This window comes from Meles meles, chromosome 16 (genome assembly GCF_922984935.1).
Source record: "Meles meles chromosome 16, mMelMel3.1 paternal haplotype, whole genome shotgun sequence".
Taxonomy (NCBI): Eukaryota; Metazoa; Chordata; class Mammalia; order Carnivora; family Mustelidae; genus Meles; species Meles meles.
The window spans coordinates 15,625,161-15,651,682 of record NC_060081.1 but is presented as its reverse complement, the minus strand read 5'-3'; the positions used below and the strand labels follow the sequence as shown (position 1 = coordinate 15,651,682).

The 26,522-nt window shown below is 43.2% G+C and overlaps 1 protein-coding gene across 2 annotated transcripts in view; it reads right to left on the bottom strand.

The window, feature by feature from the left end:
* The window catches only part of FHL2 (four and a half LIM domains 2), a 69,827-nt gene extending 67,589 nt beyond the window's left edge, over window positions 1-2,238 (bottom strand). Inside the window, exon 1 of one of the 2 annotated variants that reach the window (XM_045981162.1) lies at window positions 2,115-2,238. The gene's annotated coding sequence lies outside the window, so the exon portion shown is untranslated. Of the gene's footprint in view, window positions 1-1,971; window positions 1,991-2,114 lie in introns of those variants that run through there. The other variant, XM_045981165.1, reaches the window with a different exon arrangement.
* Window positions 2,239-26,522: the final 24,284 nt, after the last annotated feature.

Sequence of the window (26,522 nt, the reverse complement as noted above, 5' to 3'; positions counted from 1 at the left end):
TCTCTGCTGGTCTGTATTTTCTATGGCGAGCATGTATTTGTACAGTAAGAAAAAATAAAAGAAAATATAAACATTATGAATATAACTTCACCTTTCTTGCGTGGTGTTAAAAACAAGATGACAGGGCCCAAATGGAGTCACTTACACTAAACTCTGTGTCACCATACAGACCTGACTTCATTATAATTCTGGTCTTTTCCAGAAATGGAATTTTGAACCAGTTAACTAGGAATCACCTGATCAGCGTTAGGTCATCTGCTTGAGAGACTCCTGCCATTCTCTAAAGGAAAGTGACCTTGCAATAACCAGTCCACTTTTCTGTCTGGTGTAACTTCCCTGTTCCTGTCCCCTTCTGTCTATGAAAGTTTTCCATTTTGCACAGCATCTCAGAGCTCCCTTCTACCTGCTGGATGGAATGTTGCCCAATTCATGAATCATTGAATAGAATCGGTAATATCTTCCCAATTTACTCAGTTGAATTTTGTTTTTTTTGACAGTGGGGAGAGGGCGATTTATTTATTTATGTTTTTTTAAGATTTTATTTATCTGTCAGAGAAAGAGAGAGAGAGCACAGGCAGGGGGAGAAGGAGAGGGAGAAGCAGGCTCCCCACTGAGCAGAGAGCCTGACATGGGGCTTGATCCCAGGACCCCCGGGATCATGACTTGAGCTGGAGGCAGACACCTAACCGACTGAGCCACCTTGTGCTCTGGGAGAGGACAATTTAAACTCAGTTTCATGGCCACCTATTTTAAATATGAAATATTTTAGATACCAGTAGATAATGTGTTAAGAGCTATGAGATTACAGAGAGAACTATGTCATGGCCCAGCCTCAGGGATCTGGAACCAATGGCGAGCTCTGGAAGCCCTAAATAGGGCGATGAACTCTAATAGTGCAAAATGTATTAAAAAATAAGTGAGATTGAGGGAATCTTTTGGGGAGACGATGCAACTCTTCGTGGAGGTTATACATTGAAATATTTTCTTAATATTAGACAAGACAAACATCATCATGTGAGTTGAGTAGTTGGCTCCTTCATTAAAAACAAAAACTCCTGTAAGATTGGATGGGGCTCAAAATGTAATATATTTGGTGATAGCACAGGTTATGAACCTAGCAATAAAACAAAATTCAAATAACATTCCTCAAGAAAGGAACAGAACAAGAACAAATCTATAAGATCAAGTACGTGATAAAACGACATCAGTCAACCAAGCCAATAACGCAGGTGTTGATACTATCTTTTGACCTCAGAATTATTAAAAAATAACTGATCTATTTTATATATATATATGCATATATATATATATATATGCATATATATATATATATATGCATATATATATATATATATGCATATATATATATATATATATATATATATATGATTGGACCTGATAAGGTGCTTTGCAGAGAGTAGGTCTAGAGGACATTTTTATGTATGATATGTCATCCTATCGGTATTAATGTTATGACGCAATTGGCCCTAGAATTACTCAGTACTGTGCCTTTGCTCATATCCTGCTCTAGAAATTAGTGAATTATTAATACATTTCCTTTAAGCACACAACAGCTGTCCGCCCTTTTGAACCATCAGCCGGAACAAGTCATCTTGTAGAAACATACTTTCCCAGCATAAGCAGACCCACCAGTAATTTGACTTCTTACCCCCAGGTCATCCAGAAATTCTGTCAGGGAGCAAAAGCTCCCAAGCACTGTGGTTTCCCCCCTTCCAATGTTCATTTTATAATTTTTTTTTCCTCTTAAAAACGAAGCTTTCTGGGGTTCATAACTTAGTGTCATAGCTGATTCGCACTCAGAGAGGGTCAGGGGAACAAAGGGTCCTCTCCGGGTGCTTCCTATTTCCGGAGGCACCTGTTGTAGCATTGCAGAGGGCAGGTTCTATCACCCCGCCCCCCCCTCACCCCGCAGCCATGGGGCAGGAACTGACTGCAGCAGGAGCCCCCTACCTGGGTCACCTGGGTCTGTGCTTGGGGCCTGCAGGTCCACAGTGCCAGAGAGCTCCCTCCCAGAGCACAAAGTCTGACAGCTGGCCGCGAAGCCTGTGCAGATGCAGGGAAGGAAGGTTGGCCAGAGAAAGGAGGAAGCTTACCTGCCCGGTCTTCTGCCCTCCAGCCGGACCAAAGAGGACAGCGGCAGTGCAGGGCCAAGCACTCTGTGTATGCAGTTGCTGGCCAGCTGCCGCCTCTTGTCAGCAGGGCTATAAATAAGGCGCTGTCCAGAGCTCTGGAGATAAGAACTCAGCCCCTTGCTCCCGAGAGCCTTTTAAGGTATCCAAATTAAAGGAGCCTCGGTCCCCAGATGGGCAGGGGCTGCCAGCTCCCCATTTGGCCTGCCTGCCTCAAGGACATCGCAGGCCTCACACATACTCCAGCTATCCCAAACAGCCGGGGAAGGGGAAAACCACAGCGCTGGGAAGGGATCTCACTTGATCAGACAAGTGGCAGAGCTTCTGGGCGGGCTGCCCATGGCTTCACTGCAGGGAGCCCCTCAGATTAGGAGGCTGGCACTGAGCACAGAAAGGGGAGGAAATTCACCCCAGGCCCACACAGGGCCTCTGTGGTGTGGTGTGGATTTTCAGAACAGCCTCTTGGAAGGAGCACGCTGACCTTCTACCCAGGCTTCAGGGCATTTGTTTGGGTGAAAAAGATTCTAGGGAAGATTCTAAGGGATTGGCTGCATGCTGGACATCAGGGAAGCTGGGAGTGGAATGTACTTGGAGATGCCCATTCTCCCCATTCTCCCCGCTCATGCATGATTGGGGGGATTTTGGGGCTACAAATCACAGAACTCTTACGGAGCTTTTTAGAACCATATGCTTGGGTGCCTGTGTGGCTCAGTTGTTAAGTGTCTGCCTTCAGCTCAGGTCATGATCCCAGAGTCCCAGAATCGAGCCCTGAGTCATGCTCCCTGCTCAGTGGGGAGCCTGCTTCTCCCTCTGCCCTTCACCTTGCTTGTGCTCTGTCTCAAATAAATAAAATATTTTAAAAAATAATAAAACCATATGCTAGAAGGGGAGACAGAAGGCTAATTTGTGGGAGCTGCCATTCCTGATTCACCCCTCAATTTCTTATTTCTGGAATGCACCGCATCCGTGACTGGAGGTTGAGGGGGGGAGGGCCAAGCAGGGTCCGCTGTTTGGCAACTGTTGTCTGCTTTACCAACAGACGTTCCATGTCTGGGAACTTATTCTCAGGAAAGAATCAGAAACATGGGCAGAGATACAACTCCAGGGACAACTTTCACAGCTCCTTCAATAATTGGAGAAAGTTGAAAACAACCCAAATGACTAACAACAGAGACTGGTAAAACGAGGAATAGTGTTGCCATGAAGGCAACACTGCAATCTTTGGGAATGCCATAGAAGAATATTTAATAACGTAGAAACCATATTATGACAAATGGTAGTAAAAATGCAGATCAACCTTAAGGGAAACTCGATGGACACATAGTTCCCTCCCACATACACTCTGAAAGGATAAGCGTCCAGGTGTGGAAATGTGCTTCTGGCTGGTTGATGGGATTATGGCTGATGTTATTTTCTTCTTCGGCTTATATGTCATCTCTAAATTACTCTCAATGATCTTGCATTGCTTTTATAATAAGAACATTAATTTCATTGAAAACCCAAGTTTCTGAAACTCAGAAGAGAACTTTCTGTGTTTCTTCATGAAGGGACCCACATTTATTTTAAGATTACAGAATTCTTTGGGGGTCTCCCCAGGCTTTGGAAAGACCCATGTTGGGGTTAGCAGCTTTTTTTTCCCTCATGCCAATATCAACGGTATGTTGTAGAAGGCTCATGGAGTCCTGAGTGCTCCTGTCGAGGCAAAGGTAAGCCAAGAAGAGACGAAATGAAAGGAAAAGAAAAGAAAAGCACAACGAGAGAGAGGAGTCTGAAATAAGAAAATTTAAGGAGTAGAGGTGACAGAAAATACCCATATACCCAGATCACATACCTTTATCTGTCCTAACGTGCCCCAAGTTATGCTCTGGCCAGAACATAAAAAAGGCTCTGTGTGTATTTAAAGAATATGTATGTCCTGAAGATGCCTTCCTTTTTGATTACATTTGACTTAAGGAATGACCTCCAACCGTGAGTATGCGATAGGGGAGCACATACCACTGATGGGTACAATTGGAAGAGAGGCTCCCCTCCCACTGGGCTCCCAGGGCTACAGGTATATAGAAGGACCCTAATGCTCTAATGGTTACCCTTCTGCATCCAAACACTAGATGGGGGGTGTCCCCTCTATGAATATGACCTGGTTGATAGCCCATGATGCCATAGCTTCAAAGCTTTTTGCTGTTTATATCAAACATCACCCAGGGACAGAGCCTGGAGTTGAAGGCTCAGCAACTCTCTGGACTGTTCTTTGGAACTTGGGGTGCCAGAGATTTTCCTGGATAGAAAAGGTCTGCCCCGGTGTGGGGGCATACAGTTTCCCTACACAAGGGAAGAGGTCATTGCAAGGGAGGCTTGAAGGGGCTACGCTTGGACAAAGCCCAGCCTGAGGCCAGGCACTGAGGCCCCCATAACAGGTGGCCTGTCAAGGCTGGTGTATGGGCCCACCCGTCTGTGGGGTTCTCCCTTGAACTGCAGGAAGAGCTGCTGGAAGCATCCCAGCGTGACATTTTCCTGCCTCCGTGCTGACTCACCCCGCCCATCACAGGATCCTACTGCAAGCACGCGGTCTTGGGGTGGGTGGGACACGGTGTACCGTGCCTGCTGACAGCCACCCACGAAGCAGACATGTGTAGGTGGGAACAGCATCTGCTTTCGGGGGCTGTGGCCCCGGACCTGGGCTGCAGTCAGGACTAGGTGTGACTGGGAGAATTGTCATGGATGCAAGCCTTGCTTCTCTTCCACAATAGCATAGAGAAAAGGCTGACAGGGGGTTCTCGGTCCTGTTGCCAAAAACTCAGAGAGCCAAACCAAAGGACATATGGATCTGGAACAAACATTTTGATTCAATTCAGCAAATAGGCATTGAGTCTTCCTCTCAGGAAGCAGGAACTGGAAGGCACAGAAAGAAGAAGGGAGCACCCCAGATGGCCTGGGCATTCTAGGAGCTGTCCCTGGGCCACCAGCCTGGGTGAGGGCATCTCAGCTCCCTCATCCATGCTTACAGGGCTTTTGCACATAGGGTCATGAAAACTCATTCATCCATCAGTACTATTTAATCTCTCTCTCTCTTTTTAGAAAATAAATATTCATTGAAGTTCTTTCGTGTTCCAAGCCTGATGGCTAGATCCGAGAGCCTCAGCTCTGGACAAAATAGAAGAACCTTGAGGAGCTTGCAGTCTATCATGTGCTGTATTCACACATCATGTGAGCCTAGACCTTGAATCTGGAACTTTTTCCCCTCCTGGTCACTGTAGATGTCATTTCCTGTGCTGTCCCACAGTCATCGTCACCAGTGTTCCTTGCTTCATGTTAGACAGCTCGATTTTTCTGTGACGCTGGTTCTGCTACTCTTGGAGCTTACTAGAGCTGAGTTTTGTAAGTGGGATGTGCCCTGCTGCTGAGCCTGGCGCTGTGGAGCCTGGAACAGGAAGTATGTGCCTCTGGTGTGAGCAGGGCCAGTGAGGCCCCCCTAGCCTGATTGAGGCTGGAACTGCCTTTTCCTCTTCACCCTCCCTGGGGTGGGAAGGCACGGGATGCAGAAGCACCTGCCTCTAGCTGGAGAGAGCTAGTCGTTTTCACCCCCCACAGATTTTTCCCTTGTTGGATTAGTCGATTCTGTGACCAAGGAAGATGAGCTAATCAGGGAGCCAGAGAAGGACGAGGAGATCAGGAGACAAAGAAGCAGGTCAGGAGAGGCAGAAGTCTGGAGAGAACGGTTTCTGGAGAGAGCACAGAACAGCATCAACTCTTGTAGCTGGGAAGAGCAAGGGGGAATGACCCCTGTTTTCCCATCGTGAGATGCCCTCAGATGCCGACTCAGTGTGTCAGGGGTTCAACGGAGAGTGGTTTAGGAAATGTATTGCCTCCGAAGTGTTTATCCACAGAAGCAAGGCTGATGAGCCTGATACGGGCTACCATGTCCTTGTTTTCAAATGAATACTTTTCGTGTTCTAACTACTCCATTTGCTATCACTGAAATCTCTACATAAACATTCCGTCTGCACTTCCCAGAATCGTAAACAGGCAAGAAAGGCTGCAGAAACATCCCATGGTATAAATACATCTGCAAACGGCTCTGCAAAGTTTCAACCTGAAAAATAGCATCACCATTTGTTGAAGTGATAGAGTCCAGGCCTCTCTTCATTCTGACCTTGGCTTATGCTGAACGAATTTGGATGTTGGAAGAAACCCAGTTACACAGTCAGGAGGCGAATGCAGCAGCGACTAGGGTCTCAGGGCCCCATCGGCTCGCAGAAGTGCAAGAAGAAAGCACGTGGGGACTGAGAACCAGCCTGCACTCTTCTCAGCTAAGATCCCCTGGATCCAGCCCATCACTCTGCTTCAAGACACATGACAAAAATACACACAGAATGCAGCGCAACAGTGCCGGGAGACAGGCTGGCATCGCCCCCCACACTTCAGATGCCGTGTGCTTGCTTTCTTTCCCCCAAGTTCCTAGCAGGTCTGCTCTTGGCATCTTTATCCCATGGCGCACATTGTCAAGAACAGCTTGGCTATTCTTTGCCTAAAGTTACCTGTGCTCCGGTAGGGATCGATATTTTCAATGAAAGGGGCAAAACTTTAACCAGTGACAGGTCGAGTCTTAATTAGAAGCTGAAGGAGAATTAGGGGGCCTTCTGAGCCCCCGTATCTATACGTGAAGCCGCGCCCAGGGGTGCTCTATCTGTTGCCGTAGGTAATGGGCTGTCATCCAGCCAGCAAGCCTATGATTCTAGAATCATCTAGTTGGCTGATGTGAGCAAGTATCAAAGGGCTTCTTTGTTCTCTGGCTTCGGCTTGGGTTTGGCTAATAGAAGGAACCAGCAAGACATCAGAAGACAGGACAGGGAGGTTAGGTCCTCGATGCTTGGATCTTCCCCACAGGGATGCTGAGGATTAGTTGTCTCCCTTTTAGGAAAGGCCATAGCACCTGCTGGGGCTTTTTCTGGGCTCTGGTAGCAGTTTCTTGTCCTTGACCTAAGGATGAAGGGCATTGTGACTTCCCACCATTGCCGGCTCCAGGGTTCTGCACCATCTCTCAGCAGCTTCCCTAAATGCTGCCCATACCTTGGTAAATAGTTCCTTTGTTAAAACTCTCCTCCAGTTACCTTGGTTGGGTGTGGCATCTCTTTCTGCCTGGATCCCCAGTGGGTCCCCAGCACGTGCAGAGGGAACAGATCAAATTCTTTGAAAGCCATTAGAGACAGAGACTTAGTTCCGTATCCCACCCCTAGCCCTTACCCCATGAAGCTGTGAATGGAAGGGGTGTGGATGTGGGTTCTCTGAGGTGGGGGGACCTCTGTGCTGCTGCCACCAATGTGGCCAAGAGATTGCCTTGGAGGATAGGATTGTCTGGCACTCCCGGCGTGGGCCACAGAAGCTTCCAGATTCTGATGGCATGAAGGACAGGGGACAAGCCAGTAACGCCAAGGGACGGTGACAGTGGGTACCCAGCATCCTAATGAAGTTGTTTTTAAGGCAGATCAGGCCATATTTCTTGTAACCTGCCTTTCTAGACCTCAATACTCACATGCTTTAATCATAACATAACTGCCATTTGTGGAGCTCTTATGCTGTGTGAGACACTGTCTATGGGGCAGGGGTCCAGCTGGAATGTGGTAGAGATGGGGCAGGGAACATGTGGCCTTGAAACCCACATCCCCCAATTGCAAATGCCATGTTGTCTGTCCCCTTCTCTTGGTGGACATGTGGAGCACCTCTAACAATTGTCACGGTAAACTAATCTTTGGGAAGCATGGGGTTAATGTTCAATGTTAGTACTACACAGTTATGCTACTCTGTTTGTTTATTCTTCTTCCTCCAGAGGGGGCGGGGGGGGGGCTTCTAAGTTGCAGGAATCTGAGACTTGGTAGGCAGATCCAGCTTGGCCCCAAAGACAGGGGTTTCCAAGAGCAGGAAGCTGGCGAGTCGACGGACACTACCCAGGCCCCTGGGAATCTTCTATTTTCTTGACTGACATTGTAAAACCCGACTCCCGGGCAGAAAAGGCAGAGGGGAGAGACAACGGACCTTTAGCCAACCCACCCCTCAGTGGAGAGACGCTCACTTTCCCATCACTGAGCTGGCCGACCCTTGGGTGCTGCTCACTCATAAAGTGGAAACTAAACAGCACAAAGGAAGTGAGGAAAAGAATCATTTGTCTCCTGTTCCCTCACTCCCTTCCCAGATGACTAATGTGCTATTAGTGTTATCAACGCAGCGTCAGTCTAAGTGTGCCCGCTCTCCTGGTCCCGAGCGACGGAACTACCGGAGTGGGTCTGCCTTCCTTGGGGTCCGGGGGAGTGTCTGTCACCTTATTTCAAAAGGCCAAAGTATCCCATCGATTGTAAAGCAAGATTGTTTTATGAGTCACTCAAAGCACGATGACCCTCTGGATTCATACTGGACTTCCAAAGGTTATTTTGAAAAGTCCCAATGCTGGGATTTATGGAGGCAAGTTCCAGGGGAAAACCACTAGATTAAGAAAAAAAAAAAAATATATATATATATATACGTATCTCCCTGCAGGGACAATATGTATATTGTTCCAGCAGGGCTTTATGTTAACATATAAGGTATTATTTGTTTCAGGGGTACAGGTCTGTGATTCATCAGTCTTACACAATTCACAGCACTCACCACAGCACATACCCTCCCCAATGTCCATCACCCAGCCACCCCATCCCTCCTCCCACCCCCCAGCAACCCTCAGTTTGTTTCCTGAGATTAAGAGCCTCTTACGGTTTGTCTCCCTCCCCAGTCCCATTTTGTTTCATTTCCCCCCTTCCCCACCATCCCCTGCCCTGCCTTTCAAATTCCTCATATCAGAAAGATCATATGATAATTGTCTTTCTCTGACTGACTTATTTCACTTAGCATAATACCCTCTAGTTCCATTCACGTCATTGCAAATGGCAAGATTTTGGTTTTTCTGATGGCTGCATAGTATTCCATTGTATATATATACACCACATCTTCTTTATCCATTCATCTGTTGATGAACCTCTAGGCTCTCTCCATAGTTGGTTATTGTGGACATTAAATATATATTTTTCAATCTTAATTTTTTTTTACTGTAGCAAAATATACATAATATGAAATTTGCCATTTTAAGTGGACAAGGCTCACCTTGTTGTACAAACATCACCACCATTTACTTCCAGAACTTTTGGCTGAACAGTGACCTCCACCACTGCCCCTCCCCGCCGCCCCTTGTTCCTCTCCCCCAACACTTGCAGCCACTGTTCTTTCTGTCCCTATTCTTTCTGTTCCTGAACTCAGGACCTCATACAAACAGAATCCTATAGCGACTGCCTAGAGGGAACAAACTGATTGTTTTTTTCCTTTATATGCTCACACAGCACTTTACTTTTGACACCAGGTGGGTAGGGTTTTCTCCACACCAACCAGTCCCCCAATTCTCTGTAACACCCACCAAGTGTCCCGCAACCCAATTTAGTTCTGACTCCGTCCACCCAGATTTAATGCCAGATCCCCCAGGTTAAGGGCTCAGTGCCACCAGACTGTCCTTACATCAGATGCCAGTCACAAGGCTGGGCTACCTACTAACTTCTGACCCACAGGCTGTAACTCAGAAGTTCCTATGCCCTTCTCCTTGGGTTCTAGAATTTGCTAGAACAGATCACAGAACTCAAGGAAACACTTAACGTTTATCCCTTTCTTATAAAGGATTCAACTCAGGGACAACCAGATGGAAGAGATGCATAGAGCAAGGTGTGTGGGAAGGGCACAGACCTTCCTGCCCTCCCTCTTCAGGGACACCAACCTCCCAGCACCTCCTCGTGTGCATCACCCCAGAACATCCCTGAACCCCATCCTTTTTCTGGATTTTTCTGGAGGCTTTGTTATATGGGCACAATTGATTAAATCATGGCCCTAGGGAATTCAGTCAAGGTCCAGTGCCCACCCCCCTCCTCAGAGGTTGGGGGTGGGGCTTAAAGTTCTAACCCACTAACCCCTGGTGGGTTCCCCTGGCAACTAGCTCCCCTCCTCCCACCATCCTTAGGGGCTTTCCAAAAGTCACCTCATTGACTTGAACTCAGGTGTGGTTGAAAGGGACTGGTTATGAAAAAAAAAAAGATGCTTCAAAGGAGCTATTTCAGGAACTGAGGGCAAAAAACTAAATTTAATAAGGAAAGATGCTCCTTTAGCTGGTATCACTTAGAAATGACAAGGGTTTTAGGGAACAAAGAGCTGGGGGACAAACACAGCAGCTCATTTCACGTAGCATATGGTCCTCAAGGTTCATCTGTGTTGTAGGCATCCGAATCTCTCTCCTTTTTAAGGCTGAATACCATTCCAGTGTATGGATAGAGCACTTTTTGTCCATCGACTCATTGGTGGATGGCTACTTGGGTGGCATGAGGTAAATATTTGTTTTCTTCATTAAGTCATCTCATACTCCTTATATTTACTTATCTATCTATCTATTTATTTATTTGGGGGACATGGAGAGAGAGACATTTTCAAGCAGATCCTCACTGAGCATAGAGCCGTATGTGGAACTTGATCTTAGGACCCTGAGATCATGACTTGTGCTGAAACCAAGAGTCGGGGGCTTAACTGACCGAGCTACCCGCAGACCCCAATCTCATAGTCTTTAGAATAAACATGCATGCATATAATTTAAGAATCAGAAGAGTTCCACCTTTGTGGGCCAGTTTGGAGGATTGTTAGAAGACGGGATGTTTTGAGACTGTTTCCCTACCTTGAAGTCTCCAGTACCAGTTAGGGAACAGAAATCAGTTTGTTTAAAGACACACCGTGAGGGGCATTCTTTCTAAGACCTTGCCTACGTGAGTACTGTGCAAAGGGAGGTGAGACCGCCATTGTTTTCATACCAACAGACAGAGTGCTCTCTGGCCCCCTGCTAGGTCCAGGGGCCCAACCCGAACCCGGGAGGAGCCCTGGCCCCAAGCTCAGGGAGCTTGTTGTGGTCTCAGCGCCCCACAGCCTGTTGTCCGCATTGGTCCAGGCAAAGAGCTGGGGCTGGATGCCCAGGCCCACTCTTCAACCCTTCCCTTGCTAGCTCTGTTCTGCAACACCAGAGCTGGTCACTCCAGTTCTCGAGGGGCCTTTCCCAGCTCCTGTCTATGGTTGTTGCTGCTTCAAGGGGCTCAGCTTGGGGGAGGCGGGAGCCGGCTGCAGGAAGAGGTGGGGGCAGCCGGCTGCAGGAAGAGGTGGGGGCAGCCGGCTGCAGGAAGAGGTGGGGGCAGCCGGCTGCAGGGGGAGCTGGCTGCGGAAAGGGAGAGCAGGTGTTTCTCCCCCATGCCTGTGAAGGCAGCAGCTGCAGCTCTTGTTCTCTGTCCCAGCGTCTGCTGGGCGTCTGCAGCTCCCGGGCGCCTTCTTGTTGCGCCCTACAAAGGCCCACGGCGTCTTCGTCCCCCCCATCCCAGTCCAGTCTCAGCTCCTCCCTCGCCCTCCGCATTATATTCCCTCTGTTGAAATTACTTAATGGAGATTCTGCTTTCCAACTTGGGCCTTTTAAACTGTTTTGAGGAGGACACACATTTTCTGCTAACTAAAGTCTCATTATATACAAATATCTGGACAAATTAACTAAAAATGTATCCCAGTCCTCTGAGCCAACCTCATTTATTTTTTCTTATTTAAGTGAGCTCCTCCTTCTGCAAGACAGGAGAGAAACGCTTCGACAAGGCCAGTCCCTTTCTTAGCCTAATCAGTGACTAGTACCTTGTGGGAGGAATTAGCTAAATGTATCCCAAATTAGGGAGGAACAGGGAGGTGGGACCATGATTCTGGAAGGAACAAGAGTATGTTGAGTTGAAAAAAGCTGCTAAGGTGGTTCTAATGAATCTTTGCTGCCACCTTCAACTTCTCCATCAGAGAACTACTCTCAAAGGCAGTTAAAACAATCCTTGCGTAAGAAAAAACTATAGAGCAGAATCCCTCGTGTTCCTTTATCTTGAACTACTGTAGGTACATTACTGAAGCCTTAATGTATCCAATAGTAACATAATTGGAGTGTTTTGTTCCTTCAGTCATTTGTTCATTCATTCAACAAATTCATTCATGTTGCTATGTCGTTACACATGACCCTCCGCACTCATTTTGCACAGTGACTTCTTAGCTTCTAAATCTGTTTTTGCCATATTAAGGAGAAATTTCCAGATGAAATCCATTTTTAGTGATTCATTCCTGACCCCCACCCCCACCCCCGACTGACTTGGAATCACCTTTTCTCTTTTTTTCTCTTTATTCACTCTTTCTCACTTCGGTGGAATAGAATGAAAAGTTTGGTCTAGTCTCATTTGGAAACTATCATCTCAAGTAGCCGAAACTGCTAACCAAGAAGCAAAGAGCTTTGAACTGGCAGCTTTAAAGTCCCAGGAGTGCTAACCTTTCAGACTGCCATCCTGGACATCATCTTGTGCTCAACACATGTGCGTGGTTCGAGATGTGTGGACCCAAGTGGGAAAGAAGTCTTGGAAACACAACTCAACAGCTGTTGCTCTGTTAACTGATGTTTATTTTCTGTGACCATGTTGCAGTCACTCTTGGCATCTGTGACCCCAGGCCCTGGCACCAGCCTGGCCAAGCCCTGATGGCGGGCTTCTAGAACTATGGCAAGAGGAATAGGTTTATTTTGATCTGCTTAGCGCTATGAAGAGAATTTACAGACTGGAGTGGAGACTGGTTTCAAGAGACAAGGAAGAGAATGAATGGTGAGTTACCAAGCAAAACACACAGTTTTTGAATTTAAAAGCTGGATGTCCAACTAATTGTTGGGTGCTGAAACTCATCTGGGAGGTCTCTGTTCATACTATCGAGATAAGGGAACACATGAAAAATTGAAACTGTAGAAGAAAACATTGAGTGGCAGAAAACACTATATATGGAGGTTGAAAGGTAAACACCAACTGAAGGAAATATTTATGATCAATATGACAAAGTACTGATATCCTTAAAAGAGACTCTGTATAGATTAATATGATAAAGGGTAAACAGTCCAACAGGAGAGTGGGTCAACTCCATAAAGCTGGTAATGGACCACGCAACAACAAAGGGAGAGCCGATAGCATTATTAAACGTGCCTGAACTCACTCCTCAAAGAGAAATGCAAATAAAACCCAAATGGATATGTCATGTTTCTCCATTAGACTGGAAAAAATCAAAAGTTTGTCCTACTTAGGGCACCTGGCTGGCTCAGTTTGTGGAGCGTGACATGCTCGAGTTCAAGCTTGTGAGTTCGAGCCCCACACTGAGGGTAGAGTTTCCTTAAAAATAAAGTCTTTAAAAAAAAAAAGTTGGGGGCAACTGGGTGGCTCAGTCGTTAAGTGTCTACCTTTGGCTCCAGTCATGTTTCCAGGGTCCTGGGATGGCGTCCTGTATCGGGCTCTCTGCTCAGCGGGGAGTCTGCTTCTCCCTCTTCCACTCCCCCTGCTTGTGTTCCCTCTCCTGCTGTGTCTCTCTCTGTCAAATAAATAAATATCTTTAAAAAAAAAGTTGGCATGACTCAGTGTCAATGGCATGAGAATGAAATGGCAAACCCTGTGTTTTGTGGGTGGGAGTAGAAATCAGGTCAGAGTTCTGGAAAGCAGTTTAACAATGTTAAGCTGTAGCACGAGATGCCATTTAGTGTAGGTAGTCTTTTTCTAGTGCTCTGTTTTAAGGAGATGTTTGATCATTTTGAAAAGATCTTGATGCAAGGATTTTCATCATAGACTTACCCACAAGTAGAAAAAAGGAAGGAACAACTTAAAAAGGCTCATCAAGAGTTTTATTTAAATGAATTACTACACATCAACAATGTAACAGCTTGAACACAATTCAGTTCTTTTTTTAAAGATACTATTTTTATTTTTATTATTTATTCGAGAAAGGAAGAGAGAGAGAGAACATGAGAAGGGGGAGGATAGGAGGGAGAAACAGACTCTCCGCTGAGCAAGGAGCCCTATGCGGGACTTGATCCTGGGACTCCAGGACCATGACCTGAGATGAAGGCAGTTGCCCAACCAACTGAACCAACGGGGCCCCCATAATTCAGTTCTTAAGATGAAATAGAGTTATATATACTCTCTCTATATATATATGATATATATATATCAGCAACATATATGAAGTAAAAAAAGCATATTCTAAAATACGATGAAAATCAAGATTCTGCTGATGTAACAGTGTCTTCTCTGCTGTGTGTTTCCATGTGTCCAGTGGAGACAGCTGTCCAGAGATGGGTCCAGTAGAATGGGAACATTCAATCCAGTGGATTTTCTGTAGAAGATGGAAAATTAGGTAGTTTTTATTTTATGCTTTATACTTTTCTGGGTTTTTATTTTTTTATAATGAGCCCATATACTTTTTGATCAGAAAAAATGGAAAATTATTTTAATCAAATAATAAATCCTCATAGAGATTCAGTGGCTGGATTAGAATGTAACATCTACTTCCTGGATTCTGTCCAACCTTTTCCCCATTTTCTGGCACTGCTGCTTTACCTTCCATCGACAACCCAAAACCTTAGGTTGCCTCTGAGTGATTAGTATGGTGGGAGGTAAAGTATGCTACGCTAGAAACTTCTGGAGCTCCCATGATGAAAAACAGGATGAATGGTTGCCAGTTTATGCCAGTCATTAGTTTAGGAAAAATTTCCCCATCCTCTTCTGAACACCCTCATAACAACAACAACAACATGGCAAAAGTGTCTGCCGTCCAAGTGCACACATCATTCCCAGCACAACATTCTGCTTTCACAGAAGTACCAAGCTAATAATTGGAGGGTGCCGCTATCTTCCTTGACATCAGCCCCCAAAATGGTTACAACCCTATTGCCCAGCATCCAGTTTTCCCTTAATGATCTGTGCTCAAGCATCCAGATGCCCACATTTTAAAAACTGAATCTTTTAAAAACAACTTTTATCTCTCTTGGTGAAAATTCTTAATTGTTGTATTCTACTTCATGTGGCAACCTCCCTGTTGCCTGATTCCAATTCTTTTTTGAGTCTTTTTTTGAATTGAACAACTAGGATTCCAAAGACAGAATTCACCAGGATTTGTGCAGGAATGATATTAAAGGTTTGCCACACTAGCGGTAATGGCTGTGCAACCAAGATAGAAGTGTGTCCCTAGGATCCTCTTGTGTTACTGCCCAGCTGATTGGATGAGGTGGCAGTCAGAAGATTCTTGGGGAGCGCCTAAGCACCTGAAGGCAGGGAGACACTTGGGGAGCTACCAAATTTTCTGTCACCAATGGATAAGGAATTTCAGTATTTTAACAACCAGATGGTATGCCTTGATTTTGCGTTTGGATGCTGTTTTCCACCTTAATGTCGTAATTGCACAGTCACCAGGCTTGCATTTTAAAAATGAAGACTGCATTTCTTTTTTTTTCTTTTTAAAGATTTATTTATTTATCTGAAAAAGAGAAGGAGGGAGGGGCAGAGGGAGAGAGAGAATCCCAAGCAGACTCCACGCTGAGCGCAAAGCCTGATGTAGGGCTCAATCTCATGATCCTGAGCTCAGGACCTGAGCTAAAACCAAGAGTTGGATGCTTAACCAACTGCGTCACCCAGGCATCCTGAAAACCGTATTTCTCATTCAGATTTTTCACTGAGTCCTCAGTAGGGAATCTAGTCAAGTAGAACCAGTATTTGGATCATTTCAGAGAGTATGAGTCAAATGGATCTCAGCAACTTGGATCATTAATTGGAAACTTGGAACCACTTCCTCTAATTGTGGTCACTAATTTTAACACACCATATATTTGCTTTAGGTTTCAACACATCAAAACCTATAACCTATAAGCCCATGATGTAGGGCTGGGACTGAAAGAAGTCAGGCAGTGGGTAGGCAAGTGTTTTAAAAACAACCGAATCTATGATCCATAACCCTGACCCATGATCTGATCTCCAACATCCCCAATGATCATGGACTGAACAAAAGAAGTTTCCATTAAGAAATGTCTGTCTTTATTTGTTCAGCCTATTATTCCATGTTGGTATCCTGTTTTGTTCATTTCCTTTTAAAACTGTGAATCCTTACTTCATCCCCACCCCAGCTTTATTAAGATATAATTAACATAGATACATTGTGTAAGTTTGAGGTATACAATGTGATGATTTGATAGAATGTAAAATGATGACCACAGGAGGATCAGTTACCCATCCATCACGTCATATGACTGTCTTTTTTGTGTGTGGTAAGAATACTTATGGTCCATTCTAATAGCAACTTTCCAACATGAAATATAGTATTGTTAACTATAGTTGCCATGTTGAATATTAGATCCCTAGGACTTATTTGCCTTATAACTGGAAGTTTTTACCCTTTGACCAGCATCTCCCCACTTTCCCTCGCCTGCTGGCAACCATCAATTTATCTCCTCTCTGTTTCTCTGCTTCTATGAGTTTAGCTTTTGTAGATTCCACATTAAAGTGGTATCATGCAGTATCTGTCTTTCTCTCTCTGACTTATTTCATTTAGTGAAATACCCTCAAGGGTCATTTATGTTGATTTTCTTTATCCATTCATTCACTGATGGACATTTAAGTCGTTTCCATGTGTTGGCTGTTATGAATAATGCTGCAATGAACACGGGAGTGCAGGTGTCAACTTGAGATAATGATTTCATTTCCTCAAAGCCTTTATAAGTTAATTTTTAAAAGAATTTATTTATTTGACAAAGAGAGAGATTTTAAGTAGGCAGAGAGCCAGGCAGAGAGAAGGGGGAAGCAGGCTCCCTGCCAAGCAGAGAGCCCAATGCGGGGCTGGATCCCAGGACCCCGAGATCATGACCTGAGCCGAAGGCAGAAGATTAACCCACTGAGCCACCCTGGTGCCCCTAGAGGTTAATTTTTGTGAGTGGTGTAAGGTAGGGGTCCAGTTTCATTCTTCTGCATGCAAATATCCATTTCCCCCGGAACTATTTACTGAAGAGATATTTTTCCCCATTGAGTGTTCTTTGCTCCCTTGTTAAATACTAGCCAACTGTATATACATGGGTTTATTTCTAGGCTCTCAATTCTATTTCACTGCTCTATGACTCTGTTTTTATTGTCAGTACCATACTGTTTTGATTACTTCCACTTTGTAATATAATTTAAAACCAGGAAGTGTGATGCCTCTAGCTTTTTTCTCATGGTTCCTTTGGCTATTTGGAGGTGTTTGTGGTTTCATACTAATTTTACAATTGTTTTTTCTATTTCTGTGAAAAATAACATAAGTGTTTTGATAAGGATTGCACTGAATTTATAGATAGCTTTGGGTGGTATAGACATTTTACCAACACCAATTCTTTCTATCCATGACCACAGAATACTTTTCCATTTATTTCTGTCTTCAATTTCTTCCATCAAGGTCATAAAGTTTTCAGTGTATAGATCTTTAATTTCCTTGTTTGAAATTTTTCTGAATTATTATTGTTTTGGATGCTATTGTAAATGGGATTCTTTTATTTCTTTCTCAGAGAGTTTGAGTCTAGAAACTCAACATAGTTTGGGAAGTCCTAGCCAGACCAATTAGGCAAAAAAAATGAAAGGCACCCAAATTGGAGAGGAAGAAATAAAATTGTCTCTGTTTGTGGATGTCAGGATCTTAGAGAAAATCCTAAAGATTCCATCAAAAATCTGTTAGAACTAATAAAGAAATTCAGTCAAGCTGCAGGATACAAAATCAACTTGAAAAATGAGTTGTATTTCTTCACTTCATTTTTATTCTCCTATCTTCAGACAGCTATCATAAGGGCCATTCACCCTTTTCCTATATTTCTATTCTTGACATTTCCAGCAAGGGTGTTTATCTTCAGGGCAGGGTCATCGGCAAGACACACAGGAGGTGAAAAGTTGCCAAGCACCAGGGAAAGACTCTCAGGACTTTCAGGAAACAAGTGTTAATAATGAAGCACTAGTGTGAATGATTTTCCTTGGACTCCTCTCCATCTTTTGCCTTGCCTGTCCTTTTTCATAACTGCTCCAGAGGACAGAGATCTGGCTGTTAGCCATACCAGAAAGAGGAGATAAGAGGACAAGAATTAGATTCTTTGAGGACTGGAGAACAAAATCCTCCCTGGGATTACAAAATTTGAACTACCTGGGGATAGTCCTGGGCCCCAGGTCACACAACAACATTCCTCTTTCTTAAAATTGAGTAATTGTGGGGGCGCCTGGGTGGCTCAGTAGTTTAAGCTGCTGCCTTCGGCTCAGGTCATGATCTCAGGGTCCTGGGATCGAGTCCCACATCGGGCTCTCTGCTCGGTGGGGAGCCTGCTTCCCTCTCACTCTCTCTGCCTGCCTCTCTGCCTACTTGTGATCTCTCTCTGTCAAATAAATACATAAAATCTTTAAAAAAAAATTGGAGTAATTGTGCTAAAATTTTAAAGTCAGGTTTTAGCCCTTTTGTGGGATCAAGGGAAAGGCATGTTGGTTTCATGGATATATGGGAATGGATAGAAAAAGTTCTATGTGTTGTAGGTGTACGCATGTACTTGTGTGTGTGTGTGTGTGTGTGTGTGTGTGTGTGTGTGTTTGTACATGTGTCTAAGCACACACGCCTCCAGAGTACAAAGGAATGCTCAGGATTTAAGTATGAACCCTTTCCTAAGTGTGTTGTTGGCACACATAAAAAGAGCATTTTGACCAAAATCACTTTCCATGAACCTGCCAGCCACGGGATTCTGGCAGGAAAATACACTTGCTGGAGGAGGCTCAGAATCTTCCAGAAGGACTGAACTGATGACAGTGTGTCCTGTCCTAGCTCAGAGATGAGCTGTGGAGGAAGGAGCTAGCCAGTCAGCTGGATTGTTAAAGAAGGGTAAAGTTAGATTCAAGACTTTGAGTTTATGGTAACAACCACCTCCACTCAATTAGATGCACAAAGATTTCCAATTAAATCACAATACTGAAGGGAGCAAAGGGCCATTAGGAGACAGTCTTGATGGGCTGTGTATCTGATGATCTAGCTGCCTTTTCTTAGTCATGCTTTTTATATTCTCCAAAGACACCATGAAAGGTGAAAAGAGGGTTGAGGGTTTTTGACAAGGATCTGTATATCTATGCAGGAAAATTGTTAATCTGAGTTTTTAGGTACATAGGTCTTGAGTAATTGTAACATGTTAACAAAATTGTGGAACTGTTAGGCAAGGAGAGTATTGAGCTGCCCAGCATGCAAGATCTAAGGGAATGGTCTCCGTCAGGCAATATATATTATGTATAATATATTGATCATTTAATATATGTAATATATTTATGTATACAGAGATGATTATAATGTACATAATATGTATACAATTATTTATATGCTATACATGTATGCATATTATATATAAGATATAATTATGTATATATGTATATAATAATCGAGATAATTATAAACTTGTTTGGGAATTTCATGTATGCACACTTTTGAACCAGAGGGAACAGAGCAGTTTTGTCAAACTCAGAAGCCTCTTTAATCATGTTGGGAGCTGGCATGAAGCCACACTTGAACTTTGGCGATAATAAAATTTACTTACCCTTAGTAAAATATGATTTCCTGTGTAGGGACTGAGAGGAGGAAAGACTTTTAAAAGAGGTTTATTAAAATCTCAGAAAGTTTCTTGAACATTAAAAAACAAAGTTGGCTGTATTAAGTACAAATGTACTAGAAACACAGAGGTTATATTTCACCTTAAGTACACATGAATTAGTAAGTGCAGGAAGGGAGAGATTTGGTTTTGCTGAACGAAAAAAGTTGAAAAATAATTGGTGACATTTGACAAATTCAAGATGTTACTATATTTTGTTAACTTCCCCTTGAACTGAGTCTCTTCCCTATGTAAGACCAGAGGCCTTAATCTCTAAGTCACTTTATAGTGACTTATGAAAACATGGAAGGTTTTAAGGCACCACAAATTCACTGGTGAAACTCTCCAGACACACAGGATGTGACCTTGGCATTGACGGAGTCTTCAACATCTGACTGGTACTGCAGTGAAGACATTTTAACAGAAGCACAGAGAACTGACCCTTTACCCAGGGTGGTGAGGGGTGGGTGGTGAGAAGAGGTTAGCAGTCGTTTTGGGCTGGACCTCCACCATCAGGAGGAGAACTGTGGACTTAAATTCTAAGAGAAGAAGTGGAGGTGTGGAGGGGAGAAGCACCAAGAAAGGATGTGGGGGAGGAAGTGGGAGTGGAAGAGGAGAGGATGGGGAGAGAACAGAGGGAGGGAGGTGAGGGAGTAAGAAAAAGAAATGGAAGATGTACAGCGAGGAGGAAGTGGGACCAGAGCCATCTCTTCCTGATTTACAAGGTAACCATAAAATGAGATGTATCAAGCAAATTCTATTAAACTCCCCAACCGTTAACTTAGCAAGAAGATGAGGCTGCTTGTCAAAGAAGAAGTCAAAAAGATAAAGGAGATAGTGAACCTTTCTAACTAAGGGTATGGTTAAGGACTAACCCAACAGTCCCCCTTTCTCCACACACCCTTGTGTGGTTTTGTGTTGTGTCAAAAAACAGGGCAGCAATTTAGTAAGAGTATATAGTATGACACACATACTCTGAAAATGCACAATATTTTACCCTGTGTTTTCACCATCGTCGGGTTTTGTCCTAAAAAATCATGAGGGAAGAGGCATCCTGAATTACTATTCTATTTTGGTCAGGAATCAGCGAGACTTTGAGCAAGGAGTCACCATTTGTCTTCCGTTGTGAAGAAATTCATTGGTTTTAAAACCCTTAGGGTTGGCAGGATGTAGAGGAAGGAGATCAGATAAAAGCAAAACAACAAGATGAAAACATCTTATTTCTTTCTTTCAAAAACCAGTCTCTGCAGAAAAGGTTGGGCACCCAGCCATTGACGAGTTTGAGCAGCGTGGCTGGGGTCACTTCCGTGTGCTTTACAATCCAGGATGGAAAAGGCAGCTAATCTGTAGAAAAGTCAGGCTTTCCCTGTTTGGTACCAAACCACACACCTTACCATGATAAGCTGGGTGCTCAGTTCGGTATTTTTTTAAAATTTTTCATTTCATTGTGGTAAGAATGTGTAACATGAGACCTACCCTCTTAACAAATTTTTCAGTGTACAATGCAGTATTGTTGCCTAGAGGTACAATGTTGTACAGAAGATTCTAGACCTTATTAATCTTGCTTGATGGAAATTTTATACCTGCTGATAAGTTAACCCCTCTTCCCGGCCCCTGACAACCACCATTCCACTCACTGGTTCTATGAAGTTGACTCTTTGAGCTACCTCATACAAGCAGAAGTGTGGGGTATTCGTGTTTCTGTAACTGGCTTATTTCACTTAGCGTCGAGTCCCCAAGCTTCAACTGTATTGTCACATGTGGCGGGAGTCCCTTCTTTTTTAAGGCCGAGTAATATTCCATTTGTTGCACAATTTCTTTGTCCATCCATCTGTTGATGAACACTTCGATTGCTTCCACACAATGGCTATCGTAAATAGTATTGCAGTGGATAGAGAAGTGCTGATATTTCTTCAAGATCCTGATTTCAATCCTTTGAATAAATACTGAGACGTGGAATGCTGAATCGTATGGTAGTTCTATTTGTTTGAGGATCCTCTATGCTGTTTTCCTTGGTAGGTGTATCTACCAACACTGTACAAGAAATCCAGTTTCTCCACGTTTCTTGCCAACACTGCTCTCTCTCTGTCTTCCTCTCTCTTTTTAAAATACTAGTCATCCTGACAGATGTGAGGTGATATCTCATTGTGGTTTTGATTTTATTTCCTTCATGATTAGTGACCTTAATTGTTTATTCATATACTTATTGCCGATTTGTGTATGTTCTTTGGGGAAAAAAAAAACCTATTCAAGCCTGTGGCTCATTTCTTTTTTTGAGAGAGGGAGAGAGCATGTGAGGGGGGTGGTGGTGGGGAGGAGCAGAGAGAGAGAGAGAGAGGGAGAGAAAGAATTTTTAAGCAGGCTCCACGCTCAGCACAAAGCCTAACACGGAGCTCGATCTCATGACCCTGAGATCATGACGTGAGGTAAAATCCAGAGTTGGATGCTTAACAGACTGAGCCTAACCAGGTGCTGCTCTGTGGCCTATTTTTTTTTTAAATTGGGTTATTTTGTTTGTTTACTATTGCATTGCAGGAGTTTTTTTATATTTTGGAAATAAACCCCTTATCAGATATATGGTGTTAAAAAGAAAACCACAGGAGGCAAATGGTGTCGCTTAGGTAAGGCTCCATGGCAGTAAACCAAGGCTTACTACCTAATGTAACTATAGTTTCAACCTCTTCCCCTATCTAACCTCCCCCCCACCCTCCCACCCCACCCCAGCCAGAAACATCACAATCTCTAACCAGCCAAACTGGAATTTCCCGGTCAACACTAGCAGGCAGTTCCCCCTTCCATTCTCCCTAGGAAGGCAACTTGCCTGAAACAATGCATTCCTTGCTAATAAATTCCTTTTCTCTGACTCCTCTTTTCTTTTAAAAACCTTCCATTGTGTACAGCTCCTTCCAGCTCCCCTCTGCTTTCTAGATGGGATTCTGCCTGATTCAGGAATCTTAATAAAACCGGTAAGATCTTCAAATTGACTTGGTCAGATTTTGTTTTTTTAATCAATGATTTGTAAATATTTTCTCCTGTTCCATAGGTTGCCTTTTCACTTCGTTGATGGTTTCCTTCGCGGTGAAGGAGACTGTTAGTTTGATATAGCCTCAAGGAGCTTTTTCTTTATGTTTTCTTCTAGGAATTTCATGGTTTAAAATCTTGCTTTAAGTCTTCAAGCCATGATGAGTTTATGTTTGTGAATGGCTTAAGATAGGGGTCCAATTTCCTTCTATGTGTGAATATCCAGTTTTCTCAACATCATTTATTGAGGAAACAACATTTATCCCACTGAGTGATCTTGGCACCCTTGTCAAGTACTAGTTGACCATTTACGCATGGGTTTATTTCTGGGCTATAAGTTATGCTGCATTGATCCATGTGTCTGTTTTTACGTCAGTACCACATTGTTTTAATTATTTTAGCTTAGTAATTTAGTTTGAAATCAGGAATTGTGATGCCTCTAGCTTTGCTTTCTTTTTCCAGGTTGATTTGGCTACTCATCATCTTTTGTAGCTCCATACAAATTTTTGAATTTTTTTTTCTATTTAAAAAATGCTGTTGTGATTTCGATAGGGGTTGCATTAAATCTATAGATTGCTTTGAGTAGCGTGGATATTCTAATAATAGTAAATCTTCCAATCCATGAAAATGCCATGTCTTTCCATTTATTTGCGTCTTGCTTAATTTCTTTCATCAATGTTTTGTAGCTTTGGTACAGAAGTTTTTAATTTTCTCAGTTAAGTTTATTCCTAGATATTTTATTCTTTTTTTTTTCTTGGTGCTATTTTAAATGAAATTGTTTTCCTAATTTCTTTTCCAGATAGTTCATTGTTATTATGCAGATCTTTTATCACTTACAATTATGTCCCAATAAGTCAAAACGTAGTCAAGTTGTAAGTCAAAGTGCATTTAGTATACTTACGCTACTGAACATCATAGCTTAACCTAGCCTACCTTAAACGTTCTCAGAACACTTCCGTTAGCCTACATTAGGCAAAATCATCTCATACAAGGTCTATTTTATAATAAAGTGTTGAATATCTCATGTAATTTATTTAATACTGTACTAGAAGTGAAAAACAGAATGGTGGCCTACATATGGAATGGTTGTAGGTGTATTGATCTTTTACTCTTGTGGCGGTGGGCCTGACAGGGAGCTGTGTGACAGGGAGCTGTGGCTGGCTGCTGCTGCCCAGCATCATGGGAGAGGATCATACCATATATCAGTAGCTTGGCAAAAGATCAGAATTCAAAGCACAGTTTTACTGACTGCATATCACTTTCACATCATCATAAAGTTGAAAGTCATAAAGCGAAGGACCGTAAGTCAGAGACCATCTGTATAGCAAAACAACTGATTTTTGTGTGTTGATTTTGTATCCGGTAACTTTAGTGAATTTTTTAATTACTTCTAACAGTTTTTTTAAGAATGGAATCTTTAGGGTTTTCTATATATAAAGTCATGTCTGCAAACAGGGACAATTTTAATTCTTTTTTTCTGATTTGAATGCATTTTGATTCTTTTTCTTATCTAATCACTCTGGCTAGGACTTCCAGTACTATGTCAAACAGACATAGTGAGAGTGGGTATCCTTGCCTTATTCCTGATTTTAGAGGACTAACTTTCCGTTTTTCACGAATATAAGTGATGTTAGTAGACTTTTTATATATGTCCTTCATTTTATTGAGATAATTCCCTTCTATTTCTAGTTTGTTAAGAGTTTTGTCATAAAAAATGTATTGAATTTTATCAAGTGGCTTTTTGGCATGTATTAAAATGATCATGTATTTTTTACCCTTCTTTTCTTAATGTAATGTATCACGTTAACTGATTTTCATATATCGAGTCATTCCTACATCCCAGGGATAAATCCTACCTCATGGTGTATGATCCTTTTAGTGTGTTCTTGAATTAGATTTGCTAGAATTTTGTTGAGGGTTTTTCCATCTGTATTTATCAGAGATATAGGCCAGTAATTTTCTTGCGGCATCTCTGTCTCTTGCTTTGGTATCAGGGTAACACTGGCTTCATAAAATGAGTTTGGAAATGTTTCCTTCTCTTCAATTTTTTGGGGAGTAGTTGTGATAAGGAGGATCATAAAAGAGTACTATGAGCAATTATATGCCAACAAATTGCAAAGCTAGAAGAAATGGATAAATTCCTAGAAACACACAACCTAATAAGACTGAATCACTAGGAAATACAAGGTCAGAACAGACCTGTAACTAGTGTGGGGATCAATGACTGAATTAAATAAATTATTGGTTGCATCAATAATCAACAAACTTCCCAACGAAGAAAAGCCCAGGACATTCACTGGTGAATTCTATCAATTAGTTCTTTATTCTGGAGCTTTCTATCCTCCAAATGTGCTAACAACACATGGTAAATGGGTAAATGAGGTCATTTTTACTGCTTTAGTCTTTTGTTTTGTCATATTTTGGCATAAGCAAAAAGAGGAATTTAAATATGAGTGTCATCAACTCCGTGCTCTTTATGTGAGTAATATATAGTTTTTCCTCTTTCCTTTGTCAGTGGACTCTGGAAGGATCGTGAATTGCAAACTGCTTTGGCTTAAAGAATTGTGCTCAATTCTCTATAACTATGCAGATTGAAAAAGAATGTGCCCATTGGATAATCATGTCCCTGAGAAAGTCAAGCAAACAAAGAAAAACAAATTAGGAATGTCTGCAACTTTCCAGTTATCATCTTCGCTCGTTTGGAAAGCAGTGTATTTATGGAAAGCAAGATTTCTGAGTAAGCTGTTTTCTGTAACATTCCCTAAACAAGAAACTCAAGGTCTGTTTTGCTTAAACTGAAAATAAAAATGTAGGAGGGAGGGGAGGAGGGGAAAAAGTAGAGCAAACAATTGAGCAAAGGGCTGACGGATGTAACCTGATTTTGTAGAGCTAGTTTCTGCCCAAGGTGTTGTCTGGAAATCTTGACTTGCTCTGTTGGAGCCAATGCCTCCAGTCCTGGCACGGTTCTCCAGTGACTTCATGATCTGAATTGATCAGACGGGTCTTGGATTCTCCTCCAGGGCTGCTTATCTACAGCAAGAGGACTGAGCCCTGCTGCCCATGGCTTCTGTAGTTCTATCTGTCCAGCTCAGAGGCTTGCCACTGTCCCGGGTTGCCTTAAGCAGTCTGTTTTTCATATTCATACATCTGCCTAGCTGCTGGGGGCATATGAGTTTGCAACCCCTGGACGCGCTCTTTAAGGCTGTAAACTTAGTAATGAATTTGGTCTGAGAACCTTCCAAAGAGACACACAAAACAGGGACAGAAAGTTAATTGCTTCCAAAACCTCCCAGAGCTACCTGGGCGCCTTGCCGGCAGGCTTTCTTGCACACACAGCTTTGATTTCATCCAGTTGATCAAAACATGCATGCCCACCCACAATGACGCCTAGCCTACTCACCCTCCTGGCATGAAAACTTCGTGGTTCCTCTGGAGACTTTTGGGATGAAAGAGTCTGGAACTAGAACTTTTCTTATGAACTAGAACCAACACCTCCCATCCCACCTGCCACAGCTACACAGCTGTCGAATGTTGATCGACACACATTGATTTCCCTCATCAATAATGGAGACCTTCCATGACACCCATCCCTCCAGTCAGGGTGGTTTCAGACTCTTACAGAGAGGGGGTATAGCTCAGTGGTAGAGCATTTGACTGCAGACTCTTACAGAGATACAAAGACCACAGTGGGGACCCTATTGTCTAGGAATTTGGTAGAAAGGGAGTTCATGGGAAAGTAGTCATTCAAAGCTTTGACATGTGTCTGTGACCAGGGCATGGCCTTCAAGCATGAGCTCTACAGCTTGAGAGGGGGT